The 16,984-nt window shown below is 41.8% G+C and overlaps 1 long non-coding RNA gene across 1 annotated transcript in view; it reads right to left on the bottom strand.

Annotated features, from left to right (window-relative positions):
- LOC124224963 (uncharacterized) overlaps window positions 1-10,823 on the bottom strand; it is a 40,511-nt gene extending 29,688 nt beyond the window's left edge. The window contains exon 1 of the long non-coding RNA XR_006884962.2: window positions 10,568-10,823. This is a non-coding gene — a long non-coding RNA (uncharacterized lncRNA). The remainder of the gene's footprint in view (window positions 1-10,567) is intronic.
- Between the last annotated feature and the right edge of the window lie 6,161 nt (window positions 10,824-16,984).

Below are 16,984 nucleotides of genomic sequence, written 5' to 3' on the forward strand. Positions count from 1 at the left end.
GGATCCAATTGCTAAATCGAGTATATTTGAAAGACTCTGAAATCGGGACGATGATCGAGTCGGTAATTGCGTATTATTATAATGTATTTTAACAACGATCAAAGCTACTGAGACGCTCGTTTAAACCAATTTGGAATTGCGATGATTGATTAACGAGTTGTTCGACTACCTTTACGCGTCCGTTGTAGCGGCGTCAGAAAATGCGTGCAGCCGAAAATTGACTACGGAAGTCGTGTGAGATCGCTTTGAAACGGGAATTTTGATGACCCGAATGTATAATCAGGAGATTAAAGTTAGGTTGGGTTAGGTTGGGTTATCATAAAGAAACGTTTTTAAAAACATCGCTGACTTGCAACTTTAGAATCGCTCCGAAGGAGTGTTCGGTTTGCAAAATACGATCGTGATTTTCCGTGCATCATAATCTCCAGACTTTCAACTACACGATGGGCATATTTAAAAACAAAAAAAAAAAAACTCCGTACATTTCCAGGTTTTCCAGGACCTCAAACCTAGTTTTCGCTGACATTATTCCAGTTCCAGTAAGTCAGTAAAACCTAAATCGTTCGGCTTGTTAATTCTATATCCGGTTCAATTTCAATTCAAATTGAAGAAAATTATAATGTACAAAAAAGTCAGGTCAAGCCAATTTGTTTTCTCGACGAAAGAAAGTAAATTCGTTACCTCAAAAAATCATTTCTAATTCCCACGATGAAAAACTGATATTTTCAGTTTTTTCCATTACCAAACTAAAAAATCCCCTGACAATTTCGAGTTTTCCAATTTTGTGGCTACCCAGAATTAATTCTGAAGTTGCGAAATAAAATTTTTCTCGAAAACATTCGACCTCCGATTCCCAACCACGCGAAGAACTCTGACTGTTCCGGTCTCCACGGAGTCTGAGATCTCGATACCGCGTTCAGCCGTTTGTTTGTTTTCCTTTCCCCCCCGTGTCGGAGGAAAAATCACCGGCCGGGTTTCAACGAGGTAAGAAATCGACGGCAAGACGCGTTGCAAGCGTCACGAGATCGACTTTAGGACGGCCGTCAGTCTATAAAAATAAAGTTGAAGGCCCAGAGCTGCGAGCGCGGAGGCATTAAATGCACGGAAAGAAACTTCCCGCGTCACCAGCGAGAGTCTCTCTCCCTCTCTCTCTCTCTCTCTTGGGAGAATCGCGCGCGGCGTAGCTGTGAGCGATGAAACTGACCTGCGCAACGCCTCGAATACCGGCGCTGCGCTAGATCCGTGGGTCCCGATAGCGCAGCGCGCAGCGCGCAGCGGAGGCATCAGCGTATCGCCGATTCGCAGGCCCGAAATGACGCGCATCTCCGCGCGCAGCAGCGGAGCAGCGCTGTCTGCGCTAACGCCGTTTGGGCCGCCCCTGACGGTGCGCGTCGCGCGTTAACGGCGCTAAAAACGTGGATCATGCCCCCTCGAGTCGCCTCCTAATCCCGACGGCAAACGAGATTTGATAAGGCGACCTTGGTCGCCCGGCTCCCGCTTCGCGAGACCGTAAACCTCGAGCCCGAGTCCGTCGACATCCGATTAACATCATCGCTCGAAGGGGGAAGAGGGGGGAGGGCAAAGCCTCCGGCTCGACTGATTTTTGCGTCGTTAAAAATGTTGGCTAGCACTTTTTCCAAGGTGGGGTTCGGAAGGTGGGTTCTCCGCAAAAGACGAGGGTCGAGATGTGAAGAACGTTTTTACAAAAGCTCAGATTTTAATGATAAAATTTGTAAATGTGGGGAGGCGAAGTTCGTGTGAAAATGTTAAAATACAGATACGCGATGTATGGGAAGACGTATCGTAGAAACGTCGGAAATCTAAAATATACTGAAACACGAATACAAAAGTGAAAATCTATAATGTGGTCAATGCATAAACAGTTGAAATGTAAGATTGATAGAATTCTTCTACATCTCAGTTTTCGACATTGCCACTTTTTCACATACCTTTATTTCGCGTCTTCTGATATTTTGAAATTCTGTTCAACAGATTTTCGGATATTAAAAAATTCTGTATTCCGACCATTGCATCGTCTGGCCATTCCACTTTTTGACCTCTGACCATTCGTTGCATACATAGAAGTTCATCGCGTTTCTTATATCTGTACCAATGTTTAATCTTGAGTTACAGATTCGATTAACGGTGCGCACTGAGACTTTAATCTGGACCGTTAAATCGAATTCGGACGCTCTAGCGCGCTGGCTGATTCCTCAATACGAATCTTGGTGGCAACCTAACGGCTTCCATAATCATCGCGATCTCTTGTCCGAATTCTTCACGTACGATCATTTATTCCTAGAATCAGCGTGCAGCACAGCCTCTCTGCTATTATCTTTCCAGAACAAATCGCAATACACGTAGACGTACGTCCTCTGACCCGCAATTAGGCTTCTCGATTATTAACGAGCGGTGTCATTGAATTTGACATTCATAAAGCAAAGTACGCTGCACTCGTCTTAATATCGAAACAGGTTTTCGGCATCGTTACGTGACGATACTTCAATATCATATTTATTTATTTTCTCTATTTTCTCTCTACGCAATACATCATACATTCGGCTAAATGGATTTTCTACCGAGTTATGCAAACGGATGCTGCAGATAATTACAATTAGCTTAAAGAATCAATCACGATTACCGAGCGATCGGCAGCCTCGTCTTGACCCCGTGAAATAAATTCAAAAGGGACGCGGATATCGTAAGACAAAAACCTCACAAGCATCGCGTCGAGCGCATTACGCTGCAGCGGAGTAAATTATCATCGGAGATAATTTTATCCGGTTATCTCTCCGCCCGCCATGCCGGTAGGTTTATCATCGCACAGAGACGGAGCTCGAGTGAGTAAATTATGCGTTTGGCCGGCTGTTTTTAGCGTTCCTTATATTAGTCAATGCCCGCCGCGTCGAGTCAACATCGTCACGGAATCGCAGACGAGGGACAGACGGTTGGTCCACAGAGCGCGAAAGAGGTTATTAACAAGTCAAGTTTTGTGTGCTCGCGCGAGATTGACGCAGAGTTTTTAATTAATGCGAGCGATTAAACGCAACCTGTATTTTGCTCGTGAAAAACAAAATTCGCACGGAGATGAGATAATTTCGATGCGAAATTTAACCGATGATATAACAAACCCGACGATCGTACGATCCTGCGGTTTGAATCACCGCCGCATTTCGCAGCTCAGTCATCGAGATCGAGTTCGATCGATAAGCCGATCGGTAAAGATCATCCGTAAAATACCATTAACAATGATTTACTACCGTTCGTTTCCTGATTGGCCAGTCTCGCCATAAGCCGATCTTTGGTCTCGTACTTGACCCTGGAGACGATTGCTTTCCTGCAACGCTCCACGAAGCTGCGGACATTACGCCGAGTATGCAACGTAGGGATATCACGTATGCATGTAAATAGAATCGACTTGACAATCCGAAAAAACATCGTCGAGGGGAAAAATAACGGTATGCGGTTCGAAAAACCGTAAACCGTCGGTGTATTTGACGAGGCAGAAATAATCTCCTCTGCAATTCGAATGAGGCATCTTGACTCGAGAAGAGTCGGCTCTTTGACAGTGACTCTTGAAATCGTGAAAGCGTGTATGATGTTGAACAGAGAATCTGCCGATGAGAGCGAGGCTTGATTTTCTGCAACTCTGTTTTCTGTTCGATCATTTTTCACTAAAATTCGCAGCCGCGTTTCGCTTGCGTCTCGTTTTAATAACTGTTGAAATCGTTTCAGCAGCTGCGGCAAGCGAACAAAAAAAAAAAAACTCCTCAGGGCATGTCTTGCGTACGTTGCCTCTTTACTGAGCTACAAAATTCCGGAACGGCTGAAATTATTTTCGTGTGTTAATTTGATTGGGAAAATGGAAAATTGCGTTCAGGAATAACTAAATACGGACACTGAGTGCTCAAGTTATAACAGGCGTTGGATTTCTTCTTCCTACAACTATCAAGCATGTGACTTTGATAAGATATTGCAAAAGCACGATAGAAACTCCGCATCAAAATTACAGGATCGGCCAATTCGACATGGAAAAAAACTGCGTGTAAATACAATCTTGATAATTTTGTTTTCTCGTTCTTTATATCAGATTCAATAATTAGGAGGTGTATACGGATTATCCGCGTATCGCAGGTATGTGGCGGCTTTCGTCCGTGATAACTGATAAAAGAAAACCGTTCTCTTCCACCTCTGATTTCCTAAAATTCATCAGTACGTGCGAGTGCGAGATGTTTTACGTTATATTATACCCTACGTATATTATACGTATCATGTGTACCGACTTCTTCTCGGAAGAAGCTGAAAAATTAAGAGGTACGAGGAACTCCGCGTGCCGTTCGACACGCACGTTCATTACACTGCTCGAAACGTGTATTTCATAATCCACGATTCTTCGGATCGTCGATCGACGCACGGAAGCTGCAATATGCGGCATTATTCTATACAATCTGCAATAATCTCTCTGTACGTATCGTACGTACCGGCGATCGTAACGAAACTGTACGTTACACATCTCGGAAAATTAATAGAACGAACCTTACACGCAAGGCTGTATCAATTTTTGTATCAACTAACGATAAGTGTGATGAAAATAAACATTCGTGCACGGTTTGCTCGTTTAACGACGATTCTTCAATTTTATTACGTACACGGGTTACATTGCAATAATATATGATCGCGGAATAACTTGTCTAAATTATTTTGAAAAAAAAAAGAGACACGTATGTACATAAGTATTACACGTAGGTATGTAATGTATGATCGATAAGCGATACGGAGACGTGTACGTACATAGAAATTGTACAAAGACGTAAACAAAAAATACCATTAAAATCGTAAACGAGATGATGATAAAAACTATGAAAAAAAAATATATACCTTATTCTTTTCGAATGCAAAGGAAAAGGAAGAAAAACCATTCCGACAAAACTCCGTGACGCGCAATCGATATTCTCCTCCTCGGTCACCCGAGTTAACCGTAAAAGATCGAACAACGACGAAAAGAGTGAGAAAGAGAGAAAGAAGAAGGAGATCACGTTGCTGTATCGTCGACGCGCGATGGCCATGCGGGGGTGGGAGGGCGGTAAGAAACAGAGAAAAAGAGAGTGAGTGAGAGAGAGGGAGAGAGAGAGCCGGTCCTATAAAAAGCTATCACGCCCTGACCTCCCGCAACTTTGCTTCGCTGTCAAGATTGGGTTGTATTGGTATACGTATACGTATAATACGTAAGCGCGTATGCACGCCGACGGGCGACGTGTGCCTGATGCTCGAGATACGCGCGTCTCTCCTCTGATTCCTCCCCCCCCACTTTCACCAAAATCCGCCTTCCTTCTCTGCCCGCGGCTGCCGCGTTCTCACATCTCTTCCCGAGAGTTTTCTATAACATGCGGGTGTATCTAATAAATCGACGATTTTCTACTTTTTTTTTTTCAAACCAAATACAAGTCGAAAATATTGTTTGAAATGACGAGAGAAGAATACTGTTCAAGTTTGACCGCTTGATATCAATATTTATATGCGGATCATCGCGATTTTTTATCTCGCATTTAAATAACGCGGGGATATTGTTTTCGTTTTTTTTTTTTTTTTTTTTTTTTTTTTCTTCCTCAACGTTGGAACTTTACAACTCGTCAACGCATCAGCGTTACTGATAAGGCCGCAGCGTATTTTTGTAGGAAATTGAACGCTCTGTGAAAACGATTTTTGTTTTTTTTTTTATCATTTCGTGATAAATCTGTTCTTTTATTGACGTTTGACCTTAAATAAATTTTCGAAATACTGGATTTGGCATAAAATAATTGGAGATCTTTTTTTGCAGAGCGTTCAATTTCCCACAAAAATACGTCCTGGTCTTGGTTGACGAGTTATAAAATTCGAAAGTTAACAAGAAGGAAAATTTTCTCATGTTATTTAAACGGGAAATAGAAAATCGCCATAACGCACCTCTAGATGTTAATATTACGAGGTCAAACTTCGATAGCATCCTTTTTTCATCATTTGGAACAATATCTTCGTATTGATTTTGACAAAAAAAAAAAAAAAAACAGTCGATTTTGTCGATACAGTCTAACATACATATATATATATATATCGTATAAACTTATAACGCTTGAGACAAACATGACGCAGCAAACGGTCGACATCTGGCGTTTCGGAGAGTTGTATTGGTATTTGTGTATGGAATGAACGTATCCGTGTAATAACGCGCGAGAATCGCTGCATGGGAGAGACGCCTAGACGTTGCAAATTTATGCTGCCGAAAATTTCCACCTCTTCTATAAGACGCCGCCGCACCGCAAACGTTCCGCGCGGTGTCCCGTCAAAGAAAGAAGAGAGTGAGTGGAGAGAAGGCGAGACTCGTCGTGCGCGTGGCACGTAGGATAGAGTCGGAACCTGAGGGCAACCGGGAAGAAGAGAGAGAGAGAGAGGGAGAGAAAAGCGTTTATTAAAGAGAGGGAGAGAGAGAGAGAGGGAGAGTGGCTGAGTTGGTTTGCTGGTTAGTTGTTAGAAGTTTGCGGGGATCGCGTTAGCAGATACAGAACTGTTGCAAAAAATAAGAAGGAAGGAAAAAAGTTGAGAAGGAAAACGATTGAAAAAAATTCTTCGAGAATAAAAAACATTGTAGGTAATAGTATGAATATAATAATGATACAGATATGCAAAAAATTGTACAAGGAGTAAAAAAACACAACCGTACATGCGCGTTGTAATACGTATGTGTATTATATGTACCTATGTGCGTATGTGTGTATTGTTTTGTCGGAACCTAGTTATTTTTATACGTGATGGGAAGAAAAAAAAGTAGAAGATAATCAATTGGATAATAGAATTTTTACCAATGTATTTGAATAATTAGTAAAACACAGAGATGAGTTTGATTCGTACGAACTTGACGAATGGCAGAATGAAAAATTTTCTTGTTATTATAAGTACATACATGTCGGGTGATTGGTACGATACAGCAGAGATGTTAATAATTATTATACGTATATATACACATATTCTTTCTTCTTCTTCTTTTTTTTTTCTCTTTTCCTTTTCCTTCGATTTTAAACTGAACACAATTGAATAAATTTACATAATAAAGTTTGTGTGGAGCGTATGAAAATCTGGAATGTTTAAAAAACACGCTTAATGTGTGAAACATCTTGTATGACAATCGAATAAACGGTTATTTGCTGTCTTCGTCGATGGAAATAAAACACGTTATTTATCACCTACACGTTGAAGGCATAAATTGATTGATAAAGAAACGGACGTTGATGGAAAATTTTGAGGAAAAGTATAAAATTACGAACACTTTAGCGATATGCGACGTTATGCATAATCTATCGTATGGATCGAATTATGCGCACTGTAATCACGTTAGTAAAGAATACCGGATTATTTTATTTCTGGCTCGCGCGTATTGCACACATACATTTATATTATAGACGCGTGACTCGGTATTACATCAGACCAGTGATATCATTACGTTAGGCACTGTGTGCGTGTGTATCTGTATAAATATATGAGTTTCCATGTGGTAATTTAGCCTGGCATAAACGGAACGCGGAACCCGGATCGAAATCCCGAATTTCTTTAACATAAATACCGTGGGATTTTCTTCAAACAAGTATTAAGTTAGTTAGAAATAAAAAAAATACTCTCCAAAGTTCATACGAGTGTGTAAATTCTTGCAAAATGGGTAGGAAAAAGGAGAAACATCGGAATCCGTTGCAGGCGAGCAACGCTGGACAAAGTTCAGTCGCTAATTTTCTCCGTAATGACCGGCGTGTTCGCATCGAGAATATTAGAGTGCCGACACTGGAATGAATTTTAAATCTCGGTAGTTGTTTCCTGAGTTTTCGGACAGCGTAACATGCGAATATGCGTTATGTAACTAAATATCACGCATCCAGCGCGTTAACTCTATTCATACAGGTGAGTGAACCGTTGAGAAAATATACAAGTACGCGTAGACACGTAGAGGCGATATTCGCAAGTCTCGAATGCTCGGTTCTCATGCATTCGTCGAAGGTGAAATAATGGCCGAGCAATTCTTGCCGCAATTTTGTCGGTCGTGAAGCGAAGCCCGATAATTGGTAAACACCGCGAACGATAGTAGAGCCGAAATAAAACGTCAAGCGGTATCCGAGCGTGACGGTCAACGGCCGCCATATTAATTAACTTATAGCGTCCGAATCTGCAGCCTGTCAAACATTGTGCAAATATTTTCGCAGCAAATTTTTGCCGCCAGTTTGCACCTGACCTACGATATTTCGCGATGCGGTCGAATCTCGATCCGTGATAAAAGTCTCGGCGCGAATCGATTCCAATTTTGCGGAACTCGTTAGATTTCGGCAATGCGGCTTTAACCGCTGAATCTAATGGCACGTAATAAAGACTAGAAACACCTTTCAACGCTATAAAATATAGCGTAACGCAGCCGTGAGGATCGGCCTTGAACAGCCTCTCGCACACACGTATGCTCCGTGTTTGTCCGTGTTCGACGTTTTCGCGGATCCGCGCTCGCTAGCTCGCGACCGGGCCTCGGTGGAAGGACAACTCGGCGCAAATAATTAAGCGTGTATGAACCAGCAACAACAAGTTCCTCGGTCGAGTCCTCGGCATAATATTAACTCACGCCCCGATCGCTCGCAATCGGTGATGAGGTAAGCCGAACGAATTAAGAGCGACGGTCGAGTTACAGCGATTCGTTGTATACATTTTCCGGCAAACGTTAATAAATCCCCGTTCCAATTCAACTCTGTTGTAGGTTAGGAATGTGGAACAGGAGCGGAACGATAGAATTATTTTAGGAATGTGGAACGGTAGAGGAACGATGGACGGAATAGGAACGTGAAAGATAAGAGGAACGATGGAATATGTCAGATAAGGGGTTACAAGTGGTCAGGATTTTTCAAATTCGATTTTATTGAAATTTCACTTTCGTAATGTACATATATTTACGTATATATACAGAAAATTTCACGTCGATCCGACAAATATTCTCCAAGTTGCGCGCGCATTTGGAAAGACGCCCCGGAGCGTTTGAAAATACTTGTGAAACTTTGAACGCGTTTTTCTCAAAACCATGCTTTCAAAGCCGGTGAGCAAGATTTCTGGAAAACGAGCGAAACGATTAGTCTCAAATATTTACACAAGCTTTATGAATATATTTTTGAGTCCTTGATCGAAGGTTTTTCTATCGCCAGTAAATATTTTCCATTTTATAAACAAACTAAGGGATCAATTGTTGTGAAAAATCGAATTTTTTTTTTTTTTTTTTTTTGAGAAGCCGCCGTTTTGTTGAAAATTAATAGTTTGCTTATTCTTTCGATTAAAGACCAGACAACACCTTGTATTAGCTAAATCTTTTTTGTTTTTTCAATCGGATGATCCAGTCCAGAGATATCTTGCTCACCGCAAGACGCCTTTATTTAGAGGTGCTTCCGGAGATCGGCTATATCAGCTTTAAAAAGATCATTATTTTCAAAGATAAATAATATCGGAATAAAGTTCAATGCTACCCCGATATGTAAATGAATTTTTATATCAACAAATCGAAGCGTCTCTTCGCGAATAATCCTTGAAAAATCGCTTTTTTCGTCCTCCTGACCAGGTATAACCCCTGAAAAAAGGCGGGGCGAGGACGCGACGTTCACATTTACAGCATCGCGTGGCTCATTAAACTTGTTGATATTAATTAGCGACTCGATCGCTGCATCTCCCCGGCTGGACGAGTCCTTGATGTTTGATTTTTTGAACCCGTCAGTTCCTGTGTTAAAAATGAAACTCGAAAGAAGATCGCGTCGCGACATTTTTCAGCCTCTCCACCTCTTCAACCGTAATCTTCCGCTATCTTCAACGAATAATTCCAACCGTATAATTTTCCCCATTTGTCAGCGTCGGCTGTGACGACCTCCGTTAAATAGCGGCTCGTTCCTGGCTGTCGACGCGGCGTAAATACCCGCCTAGATACATCATCCACAGGCCGCAGAGCTCTACGGTCGCGTATCCGCGATGATCCTCCAGCGATCCGAACCTCGGTCCCGGGTCTCAGGATATACGGAGGCCTTCGCTCTGTTGCCGCTGGAAAATATGCGACCTCGGTACTCGCGCCGCGGACCGAAAGAACGGCTTTGAACCTCGTCGGGCCCACGATAAACAGAACCTTCGTCAATCCTCGTTTCCGGTTACACGACGGGACGAAATTCCCGCAGCTGCTCCTTCATTCGGGGCGCCGAGAATGCGAACGTGACGATAACAATGTTGAGTGATGTTTGTTCAAATTTGCATTAATTAAAATTTCACAAGAAAACTGGCAATTGCAATTATTGAACCATCTATGATCCATAACTCGTTTGGCTTGATGGGTTTTTTTACAGTTAAACATGACCTTTTACAGCGGTTTATAATTGTTTATATGGTAACAAGAACGAGTAACCGATATCCAAAAGTAACGAGTAAAATAATGTTAGATTTCCCGGTCACAGGTGCAGAGTTAATTTTTATATCGTACCCAAAAGCGTGGTTTTTTTTCTTCTATCAAGATAAAAAAAAATAAATAAATAAATATTCTTACCAACAACGCAGATCAACCGCAACTAGAAAAATTTTCTAGAGTCTGGATGCAAGCGAGCACTAACAATCGGTACGCGGAGTGCCTCCCTCTCTCCCTGCCTCTCAAGGAACGTTCACTCCTCGGGTTTTGAATCTAGTGAACTCTTTGCGGTCGAGTCACGACCGGCCGAGACGAGTCACGGCAAGTCACGCGTACGTATTACGTTATTCCTCTATAGCGGTCTCGGAGTGATTCGCGGACCGAGCAAAGCGAGTCGGTCGAGCTCGAGCGAGTATATGAGAAGGGAAGAGAAACACCAGCGAAAGAACCAACACAGATTTAAAGGGGGGAAAAAAAAACACCGTCTTGCTCGAACCTGGCAATGAATTTATATTTATTTTAATCTTTTTTTTTACACTGGTGATCCTTTTTTCTTCTTTCTTACCTCGCAATGCTCGTGTATACATACATATATACATGTATATATATTGTAATGTATTATTGTTATATTCGTATATTTTACTCGACGGCACAATTCTTTTTGTTCATTTGTTCTTTTCACTGTGCATTTCGATACCTATGTCGTGTGCAGAGGGTTTCGTTGCAATGTATTAATGGTTGAATTCGTAACGATTTCTTACATCGCGATTAGTTAGAATATAAATATGGAACGCGTGAATCACGCAGCTGTGTATAAGGCAGTTACAAGATGTATAAGATTGCGGTAAAGTGAAACAAGGAAATGATAAGGAATAAATTACGAGTATGTGTATTCCTTTTCGTATATGTTAACGGCACTGGGGCTTCAATAATCGTTCGGTACTTACGTGTACAGGAAATACAAATTTAATCACATCTTCTGATATATCCGGTGAAACCGGCTTTAACTTATATATACTCGTATTTCGCCGTTACGAATCATCTGGTGTACAGTCACGGAATAATTCTGGAAGATACTTGTCGATACGTATGAAAAAATTTCATCATTCTTCCAAGTTTAACCGGGCTTTTAAACGTGCCTTAACGAAATTAACGTACTAGAATCTATTTCGTTTTTTTTTCTTCTTATTTTTATTCTTTCTATTTCGCAATCCAATGTTGAAAATTATTTACAATCGAATGCAAGTTATAGAATTATCCCAGATGCATGACATTGCTCTATACTGATCTCGGTGAATAACATTAACCGCTGTCAATAAAGCAAATAATTCACACCTCTTGCGTTATTATTATAATTATATACATGTGCTTACGTATCTACAACACATACATATTACAGACTCCGCACAAAGTTGTAACAACCGGCAATTGTTACATCGTGAATTTCGTCAGCGAGAAAAAACGAGCAGTAAAATATCGAGTCATTAACCTCGATCAATAATCGAGTAAAATTTGTGCTGGAACAGTGTTGGAATCTAGGATTTTTTTACCCGCACGTATCAAGTGCCATAATTTCGGGGATAGACGCGATGAATTAAGGTTGAGGACGCGCGTAATAACGCGCGATGAGAAAATCCGTGTAAACCGAGCAAGCGTGGAGGACCTGCGACTTTTCCATTATACCTTACGCCCGGAGCCAGGTGAGCGTATATATCAAGGACTCTTCACGGTTGAGATACTGACGCGGCCTAGGTTATCCGACCGATGTTCAACGTTAAAAGGTGTGTGCTAAGGTGATTCTTTCGCCAGGCTGCTCATTTAGCCGCGTGGCCAATAGCGCGTTGCATGCACAACTCGGCACGTGCTTCAGAAATAATCATTAGACACGGTTCGATATTCCCATGTTTCAGATTCGAAGCGAAACTGTGTCGCATCGAGCGATCGAAATGCAACAGAGGCGACGGTGAAACTCGGCAAGCCGAGGATAAGCGACCGACTGCGCATGTGCGAAACAATTGAGCTCTATTGGTCGGCGAGATCGCGTCGCGGCAACATTTTCTTACGTTAGGCAGTGCAGCCAACTTGATAGAAATGGCGCGAATTTGAAAATAAGAAAACGGTTCTCGAATCAAATACCTACGCGGTAGCATATTTTTCACTCTTGTGGTGCGACAAGTTCGCAAAGATTCTTTTTTTTTTACTTTTGGCAGCCTGATACTCCAAAGAAATTCAGATCGCATCCTTGAGTATCAATTTGTCGGTTAGTCGGGAAAAATCTTTGGATATAATTCTCACAATCGGTACAACAAGACTTTTCTTACAATGTGCTACACACCGATAGATAAAATAATAACCCCTGCTCGTGTCCTCGGACGATGCTGTCTTTTGTGAAATCAGCATACACAACGATGTTTGCGTAGTCGAGGTTCTCCTTCGGAGTGAGTTGTATTGACTTAACGTTAATAAATAATTTTTTTTTTTTCCTACATCAAGCGATATTAGTTAGCGAGTATTTACACTCGCGATTGGCACTGAGTTTTTACATCATTCTACGTTAACTAGGAGTAATAGTTGTTCGGTCTAAGTATCTTGTCTTTTAGTGAAACAGTCACAGATTCGTATAATAAATACGTGTGTGCGCAATAAATTTGGAAAATTTACTGCCGACAGGTCAAGTATTTTTCCTTGGATTAAATAAGCGGTTTATATCCATACAGATATTTTCGTCCTGGGATGCTGCGTATATTATAGATATACATGTTGCAAGGTGAAATACGTATAATATATTACACACGTTACTAAACATTTTCTGCAGTTAATAGATGTACGCATAAACTTGTATTCTAATTCAAATTCATACGTCTGTACATGTCCTAAACGAATAATCGGACAGCTACATGCAAGATATAATATATACAAATTTTTCACGTGTTTTATTACCGAGATCTGTAATTTCTTATCGCAGTGTAGGTGTATAATTTTATAGTCAAGATCAAGACTGGTACATATCAAACAGCGAGAATCTCAGCAACCCTTCGCCACTAAAAACTGTAAGACTTTTCAGCAGAATACACGCATATTTAAATTGTTTCTTTGAATTTGGTACTTTTATGCTTCAAGATATTAATGACAAGTTTAGCAAATCGTATCTTGCGCTTTCACCCCCTAACTGGATTAAATCATACAGTAGCGCACCACGTGAACTGAAGAAGATTAAGAATCGGTTGCAATTATATTTATAATACTTACAATGTTTTCGTCAATTTTCCGTTCCGTCCTCCGATCGGTACCAAAACACGTGTAATTGCAGACTCCTACGATTTCCAAAAGTTTGAAACTATCTCACAAGTGATGAAAGAAAAAAACTTGGATAATACGACATCGCCTTGATACGTTAAATTACAAAAACCTTCCCGCAAGTATTCCCGAAAGGGACTTCAGATAAGGTACCAATGACCGAGTCGCTATTAAATATAATCAAGTTTCAATGAACCACAGTTCAATTTCATAAACACGTTGCGTCATTACGTCATCTACATTTTACTCTTCTTCTAGTCGGAATCATTTTATCTTTGTTCCATTCCACCGTTCCTCTCACGTTCCGCGTCCCTACGATATTCCATCGTTCCTCTCCTGTTCCGCATTCCCACCCTATTCCATCGTTCCGCTCCAGTTCCGCATTTCTACCCTACTCCCCATTCCCAAAGACCCAGGAAAACGATATTCCATCGTTCCTCTCCTGTTCCGCATTCCCTCCCTATTCCATCGTTCCGTCTTATTTCCGCATTTCTACCCTACTCCCCATTCCCAAAGACCCAGGAAAACTCGAGTTTTAATAAGCGAAACTGGTCTTTGGCGATGCGATGCAGCAGCAGGTGGAGTACTTAATTGAAATTCGCAATTGCACTCGACGGTGGTCTCGTCGATGACTGTGAAAGGGAGGTCGGGTTGGCGGAGAGGGTTCGAAGAAGAAGAAGAAGAAGAAGAAGAAGGGAATCGGGAAGCGTCGCGTTGCGGCGACACTAAGAATCGCGGATTATACCGATGATGCAGAGAGGCGGGGCATCGGTGGCTAGTATGCGGCTTGCATATTACGCCGTGTGTACCTACGCGATGTAAACAGTGCGGTTGTTGGCAGCCCTCGTGCTCTCGGGAGCAACGCCACGACAGACCTTGAGCGATTATTTTACTGCAACGACCGCCGGCTGCCTGCCTGACTGACTCTGCAGGCAATGCATTCGCGTTGCACTCTGTGCGCAGGATGATAATATCGGTTGCCCGCCTGCCTCACTCTGCCTCTGAACGCATATTATTTGCGACCGTCCTCGGCTCTCTCGTACGCATAAACACACACGCGCGCGTCCAAAGGCCCAGCTGCAGAAGTGAACTGCTGCTGCTGCCCAGTGCGCAGCGCTAGTTTTAATGCGAAATCTCTGTTATGCACACGCGCTATGCATATTGCGACTGTGATCCGACTACTCTGCGTCTCTTCGTCCGACCGCCACGCGCGGTTACCGCGATTGCTTTCAATGTACACAGAGCTTTTCTTATCTCTCCCGCACGAATGCCGTGAGCATGCGATTTGTGTAATTAGTAATTGCCGTACACTCTGGTCGTTTATTGGGGCCCGATCTGCGTTCATAACATAGATCCGCGGGTGTCGGAACTCGCGAAAATTTTGTTGAAAGAAAATGAATTCCCCAGATTACAGAGTTTGGTAACAAAAGTTTCTGGTATTGCATCGTTGATCTGTCGGCTTGGTTAACCACGTTCCCCTGTAGAACGAAAAGAAAACTGCGAGTGATTATAAAACAAGAATAAGATCGCTACGGACCAAATTTACCGATTAAAGATACAAAACCGAATTTCGATTTACGATTAAAGTCATATTTTTCGGTTATGGGTAAAAATAAAAAACAGTCGAGTACCGCGTCTGTTTACACTAACTATAGCCGGAAAAAATTTCTGGGTAGAAAGCATGAAAATATGTTTAGTTGTGTAAACAAAAACTGAATTGCGAAATACGTTGAGAAATATCGTCGTTCTAGAATTCGAAGGACCGTTAGGTATCACCGTTTATTTTTATCTTGTATCAATCACGTTATTCTCGGCTTTATGCGACAGCAAATTAAAAGATTTAAGACCAAGGTATTTCTCAGAGGAGGAAAAAAATATTTCCCTACCCTAACCGTATACATACCCGGAAGATAAATTCCAGCTGTGAAATGACTTCGGACCGATCTAAACCAAGCCTGTAAATTGAGAATCGGTAAAGCATTGTAAAAATGTCTGGCACATTTATTAAGCTCGATGAAAAAGCGTTGATTTTACGTAGTTCCTTTAAATGAATTTCCATCAGACTATACATATAAATTAACCTACGCAGTAAGGAATGTTCATGGAATTTTACCGTCATTAATTTTCGGTCCAGTCTCCAACGTTTTTCCGTGGTCGACTAAATCGGCGCGGAATGCGAAATAGCGATTTTTCCGACACCGTTCGTTCCCGCAGCAGCATCAGCAGCGTTAACACCCGGAGAGCTGGAGAGAAACAAATTCAGCAGTAATAACATACCAGCATCGGCGTGGGTCAGAATCTTTGCCAAAACGGAACAACGCTTGGAATTCAGGGAGCGTATTTTCCGCACCCTCTCGACCCCGGGATCCCCGCAATGCTGCGTTTTATCTCGCGCGTGGATGAAAGAAAAGCCCCGAATTTACGTGCCTGTAACGTGTCCGAAGCCTTGGCTAGGTATCAAATTAGATCGCCGCCCGCGAGTTATTTCCCTTGCAGTTTACTAATTTACTAAATAAACGTACCGTTTTCTCCGCTATTAGCCGATATCATCGTCCTCGTGTTCTCGACGAATTTATACAAGACGTTTCGAACGTCATCTCGTCTGCAAATATTCATTACACCGGTTTACCCAAGAGCAGCGAAACGTTGCAACCGATTGACGTACCTCACTCGGTATGCAGATATTGTAACAACGTGTACAACAATGCGAATCATCTTGTACGAGATGTGCTACACGTGCCGCGGTGCATATTCCGCATAACTCTGCGACGAATTTCTCGCACGCGCCGCACGATTTCTGCGGTAAAACCGTGTTTCGTTAAACCGAAAACAAAACAGACACGTTGCATATTTTTAACGCGAGATTCAATTCGATGTACTCGTAATTTACAATTCTGTTATACGCGTACAGGCTCAGGGATACAGTTTCGAAATGCAAAAACAATGAATATCAACATTTTGATGATACTCGTTTTTTTTTAAATTACCACAGTACGGAATAGAGTAAACTGACGTTCGTAATAAATTGTCTTCGAATTTAACATTCGGTATTTCAAATAAATTTCGTGTTCGTGCAACTTGTGTTGCAATTTATGTTTAATCTTCTTAATTGCGTGACAAATAAATCGAAAACATTGTATTCATTTATATACAACGTGTCGCGATCGTGATCATCCAAGTTTACCGATCAACGCAGTTGGCCAAACGACCCTTTTTACTCGTGCTAGAGACGGAAAAAAATTTTACCGTACAAACGCTACC

The sequence above is a fragment of the Neodiprion pinetum genome, chromosome 1 (assembly GCF_021155775.2).
Source record: "Neodiprion pinetum isolate iyNeoPine1 chromosome 1, iyNeoPine1.2, whole genome shotgun sequence".
NCBI classification, from domain to species: domain Eukaryota; kingdom Metazoa; phylum Arthropoda; class Insecta; order Hymenoptera; family Diprionidae; genus Neodiprion; species Neodiprion pinetum.